Source organism: Eulemur rufifrons, chromosome 1, assembly GCF_041146395.1.
Source record: "Eulemur rufifrons isolate Redbay chromosome 1, OSU_ERuf_1, whole genome shotgun sequence".
NCBI lineage: Eukaryota > Metazoa > Chordata > Mammalia > Primates > Lemuridae > Eulemur > Eulemur rufifrons.
The window spans coordinates 67,798,911-67,814,937 of record NC_090983.1 but is presented as its reverse complement, the minus strand read 5'-3'; the positions used below and the strand labels follow the sequence as shown (position 1 = coordinate 67,814,937).

Here is a 16,027-nt window from a genome sequence, read left to right as displayed (position 1 = left end):
TGCAAAACTCCGTTATAGAATTTGTCACGTTGTATTGCAGTTTGTCTTTGTGTCCCCTGGTGTTTAGTGTAGCGCCTTACATAAAGTCAGCACTCCCTATCCACGTTAACAGTTAATGGCTCCTTCTTAATAGTATTTCCCCACCTCTGTAACGACTCTTTGCACCTTTCCTTCTGCAGTCACAGGAAACCATTGTATTTCATCATCTTCTTTCTTTTTCACATCAGTTACACAGTCTGTCTGAGTAACTGCTCACTGTCACATGAATTCCATTCCATTGTTAACACATTCCAGCCAGGCATGGTGGCTGGTACCTATAATCCTAGCACTCTGGGAGGCCAAGGTGGGAGGATCCCTTGAGCTCTGGAGTTGGAGACTAGTCTGAGCAAGAGCAAGACCCCGTCTCTACTAAAAATAGAAAAATTAGCCAGGTGTGATGACACGTGCCTGTAGTCTCAGCTGCTCAGGAGGCTGAGACAGGAAGGCTGTCTGAGCCCAGGAGTTTGAGGTTGCAGCGAGCTATGATCATGCTACTGCACTTTAGCTAGGGCAACAGAGAAAGACTCTGTCTCAAAAAAAAAAAACAAAAAAACCACACACACACACACACACACACACACACATTCCATCTCCCCTTTTTTAATAAGTAAGTTATAATTTATGTATAAAATCACCTATTTTAAACTGTACAATTAAGTGATTTATAGTAAGATTACTAAACTGTGCAACCATCATCACAATCCAGTTTTAGAATATCTTCATCATCCCAATAGAATCCCTTCTGCTCATTTACCCTTAAACATCCTTTTTACCAATCTCCCACATGAAATTGTGAACCAACATGTATCACATACCTACTGAGAACCAGTCAGTGCTTAGTGCTCTAGGGAATTCCCATAGAATAGAATACAATACCTAATCTCAGGGGGCTACATAGTTGCCAAAATAAGACCTCAGTCAGAGACCACCATGAGAAAATATGTGTCCTATTCCCAGACTTTGTGAATGGGCTAGTACTATACAACTACAGAAACTCCTATAGTTGAGCAGATCATCTAAATGTGAAAAAAATCTTACCTACTGCATAAAGATAGCTATTTTTTTCTCCTTTCCATCTTAAAACACCCTTTCTTAAATTGACCACTGATAGTTTCCAGATGTATGGGCTTTTTGTAACATCTCTTTCCTCTTAAATGTCATCTTAAATATTGTGTTAGTCTATTTTCTGCTGCCATAACAGAATACCACAGACTGGGTCATCTATAAAGAAAAGAGATTTATTTTACTCACAGTTCTGGAGACTAGGAAGTCCAAGCACAGCACAGGCACCTGGCAAGGGTCAACCCATGGCAGAAGATGAAAGATGGAAATGAGACACAGAGAAAAATGGGGGCCAAACTTACCCTTTAATCAGTAGCCCACGTCCTGTCCCAAGATAATAGCATTAATCCATCCATGAGGACAGAGTCCTCATGACCTAATCACCTCTTAAAGGCCCCATTTCTTACTGCTGTTACAATGGCAATTAAGTTCCCAACACATGAACTTTTGGAGGACATGTTCAAACCAGAGCAAATATGTACCTCCTTCTGTTTCCATTTATTTATAACCAGAATCTAAATTATATATTTGCATCTTTGCAAGTAGGATCTAACTTACTCTTCAATAAATACTGCTAATTCTAAATGAAAATTATGATCAGTATAATTTTTCACTTTGGAGTACTTATTGAAAAGACTGTTTATTAACTTTCTCAGAATTAAATGTAACCAGTAGCTTTTTTGGCCCTCAGGTTGTTATTAATGATAATTAACTGTGGTGATGAAGAATTACTAATAGTTATGACCCTGAGGTGCAAAATAATGTATTTCAAAAAGCTGCTTATTCCCTTAGGTATTCAGTAAAGCAATCTAGTTTTTGTTTTTTATTTTTATTTTTTCTATCCAGGAAGCCAGGAGCACTGGGCATTTCTAGATTGCCAAGTGCAGATTATTCTCCTCCCACACATCCCTTAGTCTCTTCTCAAGCCTTTTCTCATAGCCAAGAAATCAGCAGGGACACCCCACTCAGGGAATGCATTCATGTAACATGATTATAGGGTGGAAGAGACTGAATATACAAGATTAAGAAATGCTTGTTTTTAGCATTTGAACACTTGCCTCCACCAGTTTCATTTTTTCCTTTTTGACATGCAAATAGCTTTCAAGAAGTGACTCCCAGCCTTAGCTGCACTTTGGAATCACCTGAAAGTTTAAGAAGATATTGATATGGAGGAAATGGGGAAATGTTAGTCAAAGAGTATAAAACTTCAGTTATAAGATGAATAAGTTCTGCAGATCTAATGTACAGCATGGGTGGTGATGAATGTGTTAATTAATTTGATTGTGGTAAGCATTATACAATGTATACACATATCAAATCATCACATTTCATACTTTGAATATATTGAATCTTTATTTGTCAATTAAATATTTGTTTAAAAGATAGTGATGCCTGGACCCACGCTAGAGATCTTGATCTAATTGTTCTGAGTTTGGACTCAGGCAAGCATCAGCATTTTCAACACCTTCCCCAGTGATTCCAATGTGCATTCAGGAGTAAGAATCACTGTTTAGACTGAGAACAAACATAGTAGCTCACAGCCAGCTCTGAGGGAAGGATGCTCAATACCTGCTGGACAAAGAGTTTTAAGAGCTGAAGCAAGAAATGTGAAAACAGTGTCAGAGATAGACATGCCATCTGCTTCAAAAGGGGGCCTAAGGTCAATCTTTGTGAATGGGGTGTGGGTGTGTGTGAGTATGTGTGTGTGTGTGCACACACACTCAATGTTTGATGTAAGAGAGAAACTGAGAATAGGGGAAATTTGTCTCCAACCAAGAGAGATGTGGGAAGCATAGATGACAGAACTGGATTTTTAAATATTCCATAATTTTGGACATTTGGCCAGCCTTTTTACGTCTTTAAGCAGAGATGGATCCAAGAAATTGTCCTGAAAAGGCCCTCAACCCAAAAGTGCACCTCCTGTTTCACCTCTCTCATCAACCACAGTGTCTGAAAAAACTCACTGAGTAAGAGCCTTTCTTTTTGGTTAAACAAGGCCAGTAAAACAATTTCACATCTTCTGTTGGCTTTAGAGCTCTAAGTCAACTTTACATCCTCTGTTGTTTTAAAGATCAGCTTCATTTTCTTTATTAAATGCACCTACATATGCCTTGGACTCTTGGAATAGGAGTGAGCATTTAAAAGGGGACTTCTCTAGGCTTATCTCCAAAACTTGAGAATTGCCTGAGAAGGAAGTCCCCCAAAGGGAAGGCCTCAGGTGCTGGAGAAATAAGCCACAACATGAGGATGGGGATCCTCAAGAGAATGACAAAGTGGGGTATAGTTATAGTTTGCACTGGGGAAAACCTTGGGCTGGAGAAATGGCTCTGTTGTCCCAGTTCCCTGATTTAGAATTAATTGAAGGTGTGCATGTTCCAGTGCTGCAGGATGGAATATAGGGGTTGACTAGGAAATGTTCAGGCTTGGAGCAGAGCTCTTTGATGATTGTCCACTGATGCAGTGGGTGTTTTTTTGTTTGTTTGTTTTTTCGGGTTTTGTTTGTTTTGGACATTCTTTATTATAGTTGAATTATTACTGGTTAGCCTCTGGCCTGTTCTAATTGAAACCAACATCCAATTATGAGCCATTGTTTGTTTAAAATCACTGTAAGCAAGTATGATAATTTATTTATTTTTAATCCAGAAGTTGATTATGAAGCTTGTCGTTTACCCAGAATCTGAAACTTCTGTTTTCTGTTCTGGCTTTTGGCCTGCTAACCAAATGATCATTTACCAGGGGTGCTCTTCACAACTGAAGGGAGTGGAAATTTTAGGCCCTGGCAGTGCTACCTGTTGGGGGTCGGCCTTAAAGGTTGGCTGGAAGTGACGGCAACCCAGCTCCCCTGACCACAGACCTCTCTCCTGCTCCCATCTGGGTGTCTGAGTCTTCCACCACCCTGCCTTCGCCTGCCTGGGGTGGTACCAGCTTAAACCGCACCCGAAGGGTCACACACACACACTCACCTCACTACACTGCAAGTAAACTCATCGATTTACTACTACCCAGCACTCAACCAACTGGAGACAGGCAGTTTTCGAGAGAACAGGACGCATCATAGGTCTTTTAACTTGGAGCTGGGGGTGCGATTAGTGGTTAGGGAAGGTTCAGAGGACATTAAAGGAGGTGTTCAGTGACTTACATTACTGTCATCACTCATCAATCAGTAAGATTGGCCCAAGGTGTAAATATCAAACGGAGAGAAAAATCTATGTTGAGCAAGTCCCCTGCCTTGATTTCATCATTTCTATTATATATGATTAAGCTACAGAGAGAGTGGCGGTGTCATTTTCTTTCTTTTCAGTTTGAGCCCCATGAAACTGAAGACCGAATTGCGAAATCATTTTTATCTGCAAGGGGTTATCTGGCCATAACCCCTACATAACTCAGTTATGGGAGCTGGCGTGAAAACGTCGTTTTCCTGAGATGTGGGTTTTTTCGGGGGAGGGATTAAGGGTGTTCAAGTAAATCCACAGGGTTTTCCTGTGCGAATAGGTCTCCACCGCTCTGCTCCAGGAATCGCGTTGCTGGGGCACCGGGGACGACGCTCGCGGTGCTGCCCGAGGGCTGGGCCCGCCTCGCGGTCCGGGTCGGGGTCGGTTTGGAAGTTCGAGCCCGCCGCAAGGCAGAGGCCAGACGCACAGCGGATCGGGATCTCCAGCGCCTGCGCGGTGAGCGACTCCGGCTTGGGCAGGCGCTCTGGGCCGCGAAGTCCCGCCCATCTGGCCCCGCAGGGACCAATCCCCACCGTGCTCCAGGCGCCCGGCAGGAGAGTTAGGGAGTGAACGCTGGCTGTGCGCTTGGCTGCTGGCTCACAGCGCGGGCTCCCGATGCACCACAGAAGCAGCTTAAGATGGCACTGGGAAGGGAAGAAACGTATTTCAGAAGCGCCTACCAGAATAAACTTTTCAAACGCTTGGTGCAAAAATTTGACTAGGGATAAATAGACTGAATGAGTACCTATACCAGAAAGCGGGCCTTCGGCTGGGGGATGTAGCTCAGTGGTAGAGCGCGCGCTTCGCATGTGTGAGGTCCCGGGTTCAATCCCCGGCATCTCCAAACAGCCGCAATCTGGTTTTTGGTTTTTTTTTTTTTTCCCCAATTGATACCTTAGAACACTATCTTACTATCTGTACATACCTTTTGCTGACATCTAGGGCGCCCAAGAACAATCTAAAAAGAAGACCGAAAAAAATCAGCGAAGCGGGGGGGGGGGGGGGAGGAAACAGCCCTCCTGATTGCTCGAAGTAAAGGAGAAATAAGAAACTAGCTTTAATTACAGTTTCTTCATTTGCACAGGGCCAACGTTATGGTGTCGTTATTAAACTTTCCGGCTCTTGAGAGAGGCGTGAAAAAAACGTTGAGAATGCATTGGCCGGGAATCGAACCCGGGCCTCCCGCGTGGCAGGCGAGAATTCTACCACTGAACCACCAATGCTCTTGACATGGGTTTGTTTTTATTTGTTACTAGAAGAAAACACGATATAAGCAATCTTTCTGTTAGCAATTGTGTGTTTGTGTTTAAATTTAGAAAAAGTAATAGAATTATTAATTAAAGAATTATCAAAAATAATTATTTGAAAACCATTAACAATTACAAAAATTCTCATTACACTAACTTCTGTTGAACTTTATGAGGAGATTCTTATGAAACAGTCCTTGGTGAAGAAGGCAAAAGAAGATTTTATTATGTCTGTAGAAGATTTCACAGTCACTTAGCCTCTCTTGAGACACTTAGAGAGACAACCCCTCCTTGTTTTTCTTTTATCATTTTAGCTAATCAGACAAATACATGATGGAGATTTGTTAGGGATTGGGAGTTGGGACGAGGGAACAGGGAACAGAAATTTGAACACTGACCCAAATTTATAATTTGGAAATTGGTAAATTAGAACTATGTGAGAGCATGTAGTTCTCATATATGAGCATCAGGAACTTTGAAACATTGGTGACTCTACCAAGTGACCTGAATTCTCTCAACTGCTCCTTTCATCATTTGTGAATGACTTGACTTTGGGACCTTTCCAACTATAATCCTTCACCCTTAGTTTCCATAGAAATTGCTGATGATACAATGGAAATATATAAGGGGGAGAAAGTAGAGTGAAGGAAACAAATTTCTGTAAATGGTGATAAATATAAGATAGAAGGCTGTGGACACAGGCATCACTGGCTCTTTGCCTCTGGGAGGGAAATTCCCTACAATTTCCAGGACTTTTGACTGGCTAAAGAGAATTTGGGAAAAAAAATATGAGAAAATAATAGCTGTGCCAGGGTATGTAAGTACATTACACATGGACTTTAACCCAGCAAGGTGGATATTATTATTACCCCAACTTAACAAATGAAGAAACTTAGAGACAAGATCGGAATACATAGTATTATGTTCGAAGTCTGGGTGCTTAGTCACTGCCCTGTTCTGGCTACAACAGAATAAATCACTGTGTACTGGCACCTGAAATACTGCATGTAGCTTAGGACGTTATATATTAAGCAGTAGAATAGAGTTAGAGAAAGATCATAAAAGGCTACTGAAAAGAGATAAGGAAGGCCAGCTACATTACGATTTATTTTTAAGTACTTTTTAGTGTATGACTAAAGAGCAAAATCTGAAGACAAATACATTACAGAATTATAAAGACATAAAAGATAGGAAGGGGATTAGGGAGTCAGGAAATCTAGACTACAAATCCCAAGTAACCTGTGAAAGAACAAGGTCATAATCATTTTATTTCTTCTAACCTTAGTTTGTTCTTTCAAATGAGAGAATAAAGGAGACGTGCAGTTTTAAAATTCTATTCTGAGGGGATCTAGCTTTCCAGGGGCACCTCAAGGTCATTGGCTGGTGAAGCCTCACCTTCTTTCCCTGCCCCCTCAATTCTACCAGCTCATTTAAACTCCCTAGTCATTTGCATTTGTTTGTTAGGTTACAGGTCCTAAATAAAAAAACTTTGAAAAGTCCTGCACTAAATAATCTAAGATCCTTTAGATTTCTGAAATGTTACGATTCAAAATAAAAAACAGCCTAAAAGAAACTCAGAACACAAGAAACACTAACAAAAGTTTAAAACAGTTGGAAGCAATCGAATAAAAAGTGTGGTCTTGTGGCAGACATTATCAGTGGCCTACTCGAATGCCATTTTATTTTTTTCTTCCTAAAAAAAAATCCATTTGATTCTACCTAGCCCCAAGGACAAATGTGGTGCACTAAGACAGTTATCCCATTTTCCTTTTTAAAGATTGATCTGAGGTAGGTTTGTCACTGAGTTCCTGCCAATGAGAGGGAAGTATAGTCAGCCAGGGGTTTCTGGGCAAGAGGGTACAGAAGATCTTTTTTGCCCATTAATCTCTCCATGTATGAGGGTATAATGTTTGGAGCTGCCAAACCTTTCTGAGACTTAAATGGAGACTGAGAATGACCCAGCAGAAAAATAGAAAGAGACACTATACCATCCTGGGATTTTCTTCACCTAGACTTTTGGTTAGGTAAACTAATTGAAGATACTTATTGTTTAAGCACTTTTGAATTGGGCATTTTGTTACAGGTAGCCAAAAGCATTCAAGGTGGCGGGGGGGGGGGGGGGGGGGTGTCTAGCAGTCTACTTCAACTCTTTCTGGTATAAGAAACCTATTCTGTACAGAATCAATACCTTGAGATGTGAGTGAGGCTAACTTGTCTCTTCATCTCCATTTCTCTGCCACAGTGGCAGGTATGTGAAACAGGTCTAGTCAAATATTTCCCACTGTGCTTAATTTAGAGATGGGTATGTGACCACAGCAGGCACAATCACAGTCCTTGCCAAAACTGTCTCGCCAGAGCTGCATGTAAAGGGTATCTTTCTGCTGGGGTGAGCAAACAGATTGAATGTATAGCTTGGTTTGCTGGTGGCCATCTTGCTTGTCCAGAAGAGAGAGAAAACACATCTCTAATATGACATGGAGCCCCTAGAAGCAGCCATGCCTGACTAGACCCAATTCTGAATTTTGTGTTTATATGAGTCCATAAAGTGGCCTTAAACAATAATTTGCCTTTAAAGTTAGAGTAATATTTGTATTACTCGAATCTGAACAACACAAATGAGAAATTATTTTACCCAAAACATAGTAATTTTAGGAAACTCATTACCCCAGGATGTGATCTAAGCTTGAAAATATTAAAGTTTAAGAAAAGTTTAGAGAAATCAGTGAGAAAACTACAAAGAGACAATAAAAACCATGAGAAAAGTTCTTAGGACACATTTCTAGCTTGTTGGAATAAAGTGGATTCTGTAGCAAAGAAGTTTCGGAGCGTTTGAGAGGATATTGTGACAGCAATGGGTCAGAGAAGTAGAAAGAAGAGAAACTAAAAATAGGGAAGTCTGTTCAGGAGTTGGGTAGAATGAGAGAGGAGAGGCAATGAGTCCTGAACCAGAGTGAGGGCTTTAGCATGAGGTTCACAGCAAGACAGAAGGAGAAAGAAAACTAAATCTAGGAATCTAGCTTATGTGACTGGGAGAGTCGTGGTGTAGTGTAGGGAAGTCTGCAGGAGAAAAGACTGGAAGGAAAGGGGTGGAGGGAAATGTTCACCTTTGCAAATTCTGACTTTGAGGTAAGCAGAGGGAGATGCCTGCTAGGCGGGTTGGATCTAGGCCTGGAGAAATCAAGGCTACAGAAGTGGGCTTGGAAGTCAACTGAGAGGCAAAATATAAAAATGTCAAAGTGGAGGAAATCACCCGGAGGGAAGAGTGCTGAGGACAGACCCTTGGGAAGGTCCATTTTAGGGAGCAGCAGAAGCTGGGGAGTCGGAGGCAGAGAAGCAGGACAGTGGTGTGTCATGGAATCTGTAGAGGCAGGCAGAGCCCCCCTCTTTTGCTAATTCTGAGAAACACAATATGACAAACTCAGGTATTGTTCTGTTCCATAGATATGCTGTGCAGTAATCCTGTTTCACATTGAAGTGCTGTAGTAGGTAGCGATTTTCTTATTGGTGTGGTCAAGCATGAAAGGATGACAGGATGGCCCACGGAGCATTCTGGGTGGCACATATTAACACTTCCCCTAGTCTGCTCTGGTCCCGTGGTCAGATGAGTGGCCCCACTGAAGTTGGCAGAGAGGAAGAAAGCACAAGAGTTCTGTGAAATGTTACGAAATTTTCTCTCTTAAGCAACCCTGGTCATTGTCACATTCCAGTGAGGCAGGCAGGGGCTTGCAAGTTGCATCATAGCACCTCGGTGCACTCCCTCAAGGCTGGTGTTGGCTCACCGTGGAAATGTGACCAGGTTTTTATCATCTCAAGAAAGTAAACCATTAAGAAACAGAAATAGTTCATATAATACATAGTGACTAAAGCAATGCCTTTTTTTTTTTTTTTTAACTTCTGAGCGATTGTATTGATTTAATACACACAGCTTATTTCTGTCCCAGGTTACAAACTAGCCCTAGGGAAATGGTGGAGCCAGTCATTTGGATTGCCCTTTACTGGCTGGGAATTAAATCATTACTTATTCCATTTTCAAATCACAAGTAGTACCCTAAGGCCTACTTTCCTAAGGATTAAAATCAAGGCATGAAAATGAAGAATCCAGGTGTAATTCTCAGATGCATGCAGATGTTGAGAATGCAGCAATTTTTCCTGGAAACCTGTCACTGAAAAATCATCCTGCTTACACTATACTCATTCCTAATCCTCAAGCATGTCCAATTAGTCAACCAATCTGATTTTCCCCCTTTTAAAGTGGCATTGACTCTTGCTCTTCCTCCTCATGCCATTCTCTCTTTCCTATTGCAAACAATTTTCAGCTCACTCCCTAAGCTACCTGGGAAACTTCAGATTTCCTCTGCCATCCTGCATGCTGCTCCCAGTTGAATTTTCTCCTCCCCTTCCCTACTCCTTTTCTCCTCCCTTTCTTTCTTCTTTCATCTTTGAAAATTCAATCATATCTTTATTGTTAGTTCAAAAATTGAATTGATTCTAAATCTATGCATAGTCCTTCAGGTGAAGGAAATATGGGTGTGAATTCTTTACCCTTCCCCTGATACCTATCTCTGGGCGCAGCATTTATTCAAATACTCTTGAGCTGTGCCACTTGGCCACCTGCCATCTGTTGGCAGAAGTGGCTTTTGCCTCCCTTACCACAGGCTCTCTTCTTTTTCCCACATCATTTGATCTTTTAAAATTTATTTTTCTTCATAAGTAACCCATGCATATGATGCAAAATTCAAAAAGCATAAGAGAGTATGTATTGATGGCTCACACCTGTAATCCTAGCACTCTTGGAGGCCAAGGCAGGAATATCGCTTGAGGTCAGCAGTTCGGGACTAGCCTGAGCAAGAGTGAAACCCTGTCTCTACCAAAAAGGAAAAATTAGCTGGGCATGGTGGCACACGCCTCTGTAGTCCCAGCTACTTGGGAAGCTGAGGCAGGAGTATCACTTGAGCGCAGGAGTTTGGGATTGCAGTGAGCTATGGTGACGCCACTGCACTCTAGCTGGGGCAACAGAATAAGACCCTGTCTCAGAAAAAGAAAAAAAGAGAGAGAGAAAGTATACATTGAAAAGTATGTCTTCATCCCACTCCACCCCAGTTCCTAGCTTTCCTTTCCTGGTACCTGAACCAGTACCATAATTACCTGAATCATCATCAGTTTCTTGTGTTTCCCTCCACAGATATTTCTATGTAGATACAAATGTTGCAATTTGTTTTTAAGCACAAATGGTACATACTATACATCTTGTTGTGCTCAAAGCCTTTTCTTTTGCCCCCGGAAAAATACAACTTGGAAAATTTTCTTCTAAGTACACATAGAGCTACTTCTTTCTTTTTAATGGCTCCATGTACATTTTTTAAAATGCTCTTTACGGTCTAAGAATTCAAACAATATTTTTTCTATCTCACAATCACAAATAGTGCCCCAAGGCCAAGTTTCCTAAGGATTAAAATCAAGGTATGGAAGTGAAGAATCCAACTATAATTGTAAGGTGCATGAAGATGGTGAGAAAGTCCATTGCACAGAGGTACCATAATTACCTGAACCAGTTCCTTACCAGAGGACATTTAGGCTGTTTCTGATCTTTTGCTAGGAGCGATGCTACAGTGAATACCTTGAATGAATGCCATTTTGCTCATGTATCAGAACATCTGCAGGATAAATTCCTAGAAATGGAATTGCTAAGTCAAAGAGTGAGTATATTTTAAATTTTGATACATTATACAAAATTCTTCCCCAAAGAGATCTTTTTTTTTCTAAATATTGCTTTCATTATATTATTCTTTCGCTCCCAAACCTCAGTGGATCCTAATTCCAGCCACATTTTCTAAACCTTCATAGACTCGTGAGCTTTCGCGAGCCTTGCACTTGTTTGATCCTCTGCTGTGACCATGTTGTAATTCTTAATGCTTGAGCAGGTGGCCATACATTTTCATCTTGCACTGGGCCCTGCAAAAATTATCTGGCTGGTCCCAGCCAGACTCTCCAGACTTTCCAAGTTCCAGTCCCATTTTACATATTGCAGCCCTACATTCTTGCTGCTCCCTGAGGTGCACAAAACACAGCATGCCTATTCCCATGATGATGGCTCTATTTCGGTTGCTTTCTCCCTTCACAACATTCATTTCCCCTTCTTCTCTGTGCATCTTTCAAAGGGTATTTGCAGCTTTATCTGCACCCAGGAAGCCTTACTCAACTATTGCAATTATCTTTTATTTTCCTTTTTCTGTCTGGCTTCAAAGCTCTGCCTCTTCAACCCTGCACTTGGCTGCTCATCAGTTCTGGTTCTGCCCTTAGGATCCCTTCCATATTAGGCGAGTCATTTATTTTCTCTTGGTCTCAGTTTCCTTGAGTGTAAAATGAGAGTATTGTATAGATCACTAAGATGCTTCTCAGCACTAACAATCTGTGAACTTTTTATATTGTTTTGCAATAAGATAAGATTGAGGTTGTAGAGAAAATACACAAGTTTGAGTAGGCTGTAAACATGTAGTGCTAAAAGAAGTCATGGCAGCATCACCTGGGAGATTGTTAGAAATGCGACAGTCAGGCTCCACCTCAGATTAATTGAATTGGAACCTGCATTCAACAAGATCCCCAAGTGATTCATATGCAGATGCAGTTTGAGAAGCACTGGCTTAGAGGGCACGGTGAAGGGAGGAGTTCAGAAAGGCAGGTGGCAGCCTGTCTCTGAAGGGTCTTTGCTGCTGGGTGAAGTTTGGGTGAGGCAAGGTATGCTATGAGGAGCCTTTTCAGGTTTTTAAGGCAAGGAGTGTTTTGCTCACATTTGTGATTCATAGAGGTAGCTCCAGGGACCTATGGAGGAGTCAGAGCAAGGGGCAGACCCTGCTTTGGGGACTCTGTCCGTTACTGCTGTGTGCCTTAAGCAAGTAGCTTGGTCTCTAAGGTGCAGAGTCTTCATCTGCAAATTGAGAATTTATCGCTCCCCTTGCAGGATTGTTGTAAGGCTGGAGACCTGTCCTGGGACAAAAGAGCATCTCTGTTGGTGTCGGTGGATGTTGATCAGTGTAGGGTGGAGGGGCTACTGCAGTCGTCCGGGAAGCCATGGAGATAGTGAAAAGGAGATTTTTATGAGGAAAATATTGTAAAACCAGAAAAAAAAATCACAAACAACAGAAAGTAAAGAGCTTATAGAGCAAAACTTCTGCTCCTGACCATTAGTCTTGCCACAGATTGATTCAGGATTGCTAGCCTCTGCTTTCTGACCACCCCTGTCCCTTAGGGAATGAGGAGCAGAGGCTTAAACATCAGCAGCCCCATCTAGGCGCCCCCAACTCTGGCTGGAGGGAGCCTGGGGCAGACACCAAGGCCAGTCTTCCCAGAAACAGATTTCTAAAGAAAGGGGGCCCATGGGGAAGGCCAGGTGTGGGCATGCCTGGTTCATTTGTGGTCCCCAGCAGGATTGGCCTCTCAGCAGTGGCCCCGGATATTCCCAATGTGGCCCCTATGGGGATCCTCCTCTCGGGCCTCCTGAACCTACAGATATGTCTATGGCCTCAGGTTTCTTCCCCTCACCCCAGCACACACCTCTCTGCAGGAAGCATATTTAGGCAGTTGTTCAAGTGGGTTCTGCAAAAAAAAAAAAAAAAAGTTTTAGTGAGATGAAAGGGAATAGATTTGGATGAAGAAAATATTTTCTCATTAAATTTTATAAACATTTCCAAAGAAATTCAAGTTTATAAAAAGGAGGTATGACTTTACACCTACTAGACTAGATAGCATTATAAAGCTGGATAATGCTGAGTGTGGGTAGGGACATGGGGACGTGTGCCCCTTGTGCACTAATGGTGGGCATGTTGACAGCCATCTGGGACAGCAGCTGACACAGCTTGGGGAAAATTATGTTTACATATAAACTATGACCTAACCTTTCTGTTTGGGTGTTTACTGCAAATAAATTCTTATGCAGATCAATACAGGGCTGTGTACTAGGATGTGCATAGTAGTGTTACTTGTGGAAGTGACCTCACTGTCCGCCAGGAAAGTGACAGGAAAATCATGATGGTTAGCACCAGGAACTCATATGCAGCACACAGAAGGAGCAGATTAGATATATCACAGAGCAACATGGATGCTCTTAAAAACATGGTACCCAGTGAAAACTGTAAGCTATAAAATGAGATATGACAATACAATTGACATAAGTTTAAATTTTTTTTTTTTTTTTTTTTTTTTTGAGACAGGGTCTCACTCTGTTGCCCAGGCTAGAGTGAGTGCCGTGGCGTCAGCCTAGCTCACAGCAACCTCAAACTCCTGAGCTCAAGCGATCCTCCTGTCTCAGCCTCCCGAGTAGCTGGGACTACAGGCATGCACCACCATGCCCGGCTAATTTTTTCTATATATATTTTTAGCTGTCCATATAATTTCTTTCTATTTTTAGTAGAGGTGGGGTCTCGCTCTTGCTCAGGCTGGTCTCGAACTCCTGAGCTCAAACGATCCGCCCACCTCGGCCTCCCAGAGTGCTAGGATTACAGGGGTGAGCCACCGCGCCCGGCCAAGTTTAAAATTTTGCACACAACACAATACATGTTTTGGAAGATCACATATAAACAAAAGCAAGAATGTTAAATACACTACAATGATGGCTTATGAGGAGGCAAAGGGAATGAAATAGGGATATGGGGATAAAAGTGAATAAATACGGAAACAAAATAACAGAGAGTCTGTGGTCTAAAGATTAACAAGTTGTCGTGAACAGAAGAGTGTGGTTAACTCAACTCTGCAAATGAATGAGTTCCTCCCAACGGAAAAAAATGACAAAAAGTAAAGCATACATATCATAAAAATGCAAACAGCACAGAAAGGTATAAAATCAAAAGTAAAATTCTCCTTGCATTCTAATGTTCTTCTCTTGCCCATTTCCTAGATTCAGATCCTAAAGTTATCAGCCATTCATAATTTGTTTAGCCTCCCTCCCTTTCTCTCTCTCTTTCTCTCTCTCTCTCTATCTATATATCTCCCTTTCAACACAGGCAGATCTGCTATTGCTATAATAATGGCAGAATACTCCACAGTAAGGTCAGAGCATAACTTAATCAGTTCCCCATTTGATGGACTTTATTTACTAGAACGTTTCTCATTTTCTTATTGATTTTTAAAGCATTTGTATATTAATAAGCCTTGTTTACATTCCCCCTTTTTGAGCTCTTGCAATATTTCTAGTCTCTGTCAAAATTCAGCTCTTAAATGTATACTATTTGTATTTTTTGCTGCTATTCATGTCCTCCTAATACATTGTCCTTGTGGTCAGAGAAACTATTATGAAGTTGTTCTGTTTGATTGATTGATTTTCAATAGTTTCAAATACAATATTAGCTGTAAAGTCTATGTTTATATTTGATAACATTGGGACTTGAATATGTAAATTAACAAATAATAATCAATGTACTTACTAATAATAATTTATTTGGTAGAAAACTGCAACAGAGGTCTAGAAATGTTTAAAAACAATATTGATCTCTCTTTTTTTCATATCCTAGACGATAGCACTAAGCAAACCATATTCAAACATTGCAAAATTACCCAAAAATTATAATAGAAAACATGTCAATTTTCATTTATTTATCAGTTGTTATGAGTTGAATTGTGTCCCCCCAAAATTCATGGAACCTGCAGCCTTCTGATTTCCAGACTGTTCTTTTTTAAGCACCAGAGAAGGCAAGAAAAGCTTCATCTTTCTCTGCTGCACCCCTTTTAAGAAAAGGATTTGTTCTGTAAAATGTGGATTCAGTCAAAAGGCCAAACTTAAGGACCTAGAAGGCTACCTGTGACCTTAAAGCCACAGATTCCCCACCTCTATCAAAACACCGTGATCTTGGACCTATGGCCTGCAGAACTGAGTTGATAAATTTCTATTGTCTAAGCCGCTTGATACTTTGTAATGGGAGCCCTAGGAAACAATACAGTAGGTTATCAAGAGGAAGAAACTCAGCAGTTAGAATACTATAGTCTTAATTTCTTTCTTTCTTTTTTTTTTTTTTTTTTGAGACACAGTCTTACTGTCACCTGAGTTAGAGTGCAATGGTATTGTCATAGTTCACTGCAATCTCAAACTCCTGGGCTCAAGCAATTCTCCTGCCTCAGCCTCTTAAGTAGCTGGGACTACAGGTGCACCCCACCATGCCCAGATAATTTTTCCATTTTGATAGAAACACTCTTGCTCAGGCTGACCTCGAACTCCTGGCCTCAAGCAATCCTCCTGCCTCGGCCTCCCAGAGTGCTAGGATTATAGGCGTGAGCCACTGCATCAGGCCTATAGTTTTATTTGTTTCTTAATAATATTAACTTCATTCTTAATATTAGTTCTTGGCTTAATCAGTTCCTGCAATTTAAGCAACACAAAGCTAGATACAATAGTACTAGAAAGTCAAGAAACAATTCAACATAAATAACTAGAAGAGAAGACTGAGTTCCACAAATGAATTCTTCTCTAAAGTTAACATC

At 41.3% G+C, this 16,027-nt stretch overlaps 2 non-coding genes across 2 annotated transcripts; one reads left to right on the top strand and one right to left on the bottom strand.

Annotated features, from left to right (window-relative positions):
- Window positions 1–5,085: 5,085 nt before the first annotated feature.
- On the top strand, window positions 5,086–5,157 carry TRNAA-CGC (transfer RNA alanine (anticodon CGC)). Its single transcript has one exon. It is a non-coding gene; the product is annotated as a tRNA-Ala (tRNA).
- A 308-nt stretch (window positions 5,158–5,465) lies between these two features.
- TRNAG-GCC (transfer RNA glycine (anticodon GCC)) lies at window positions 5,466–5,536 on the bottom strand. The gene has a single exon. It is a non-coding gene; the product is annotated as a tRNA-Gly (tRNA).
- Between the last annotated feature and the right edge of the window lie 10,491 nt (window positions 5,537–16,027).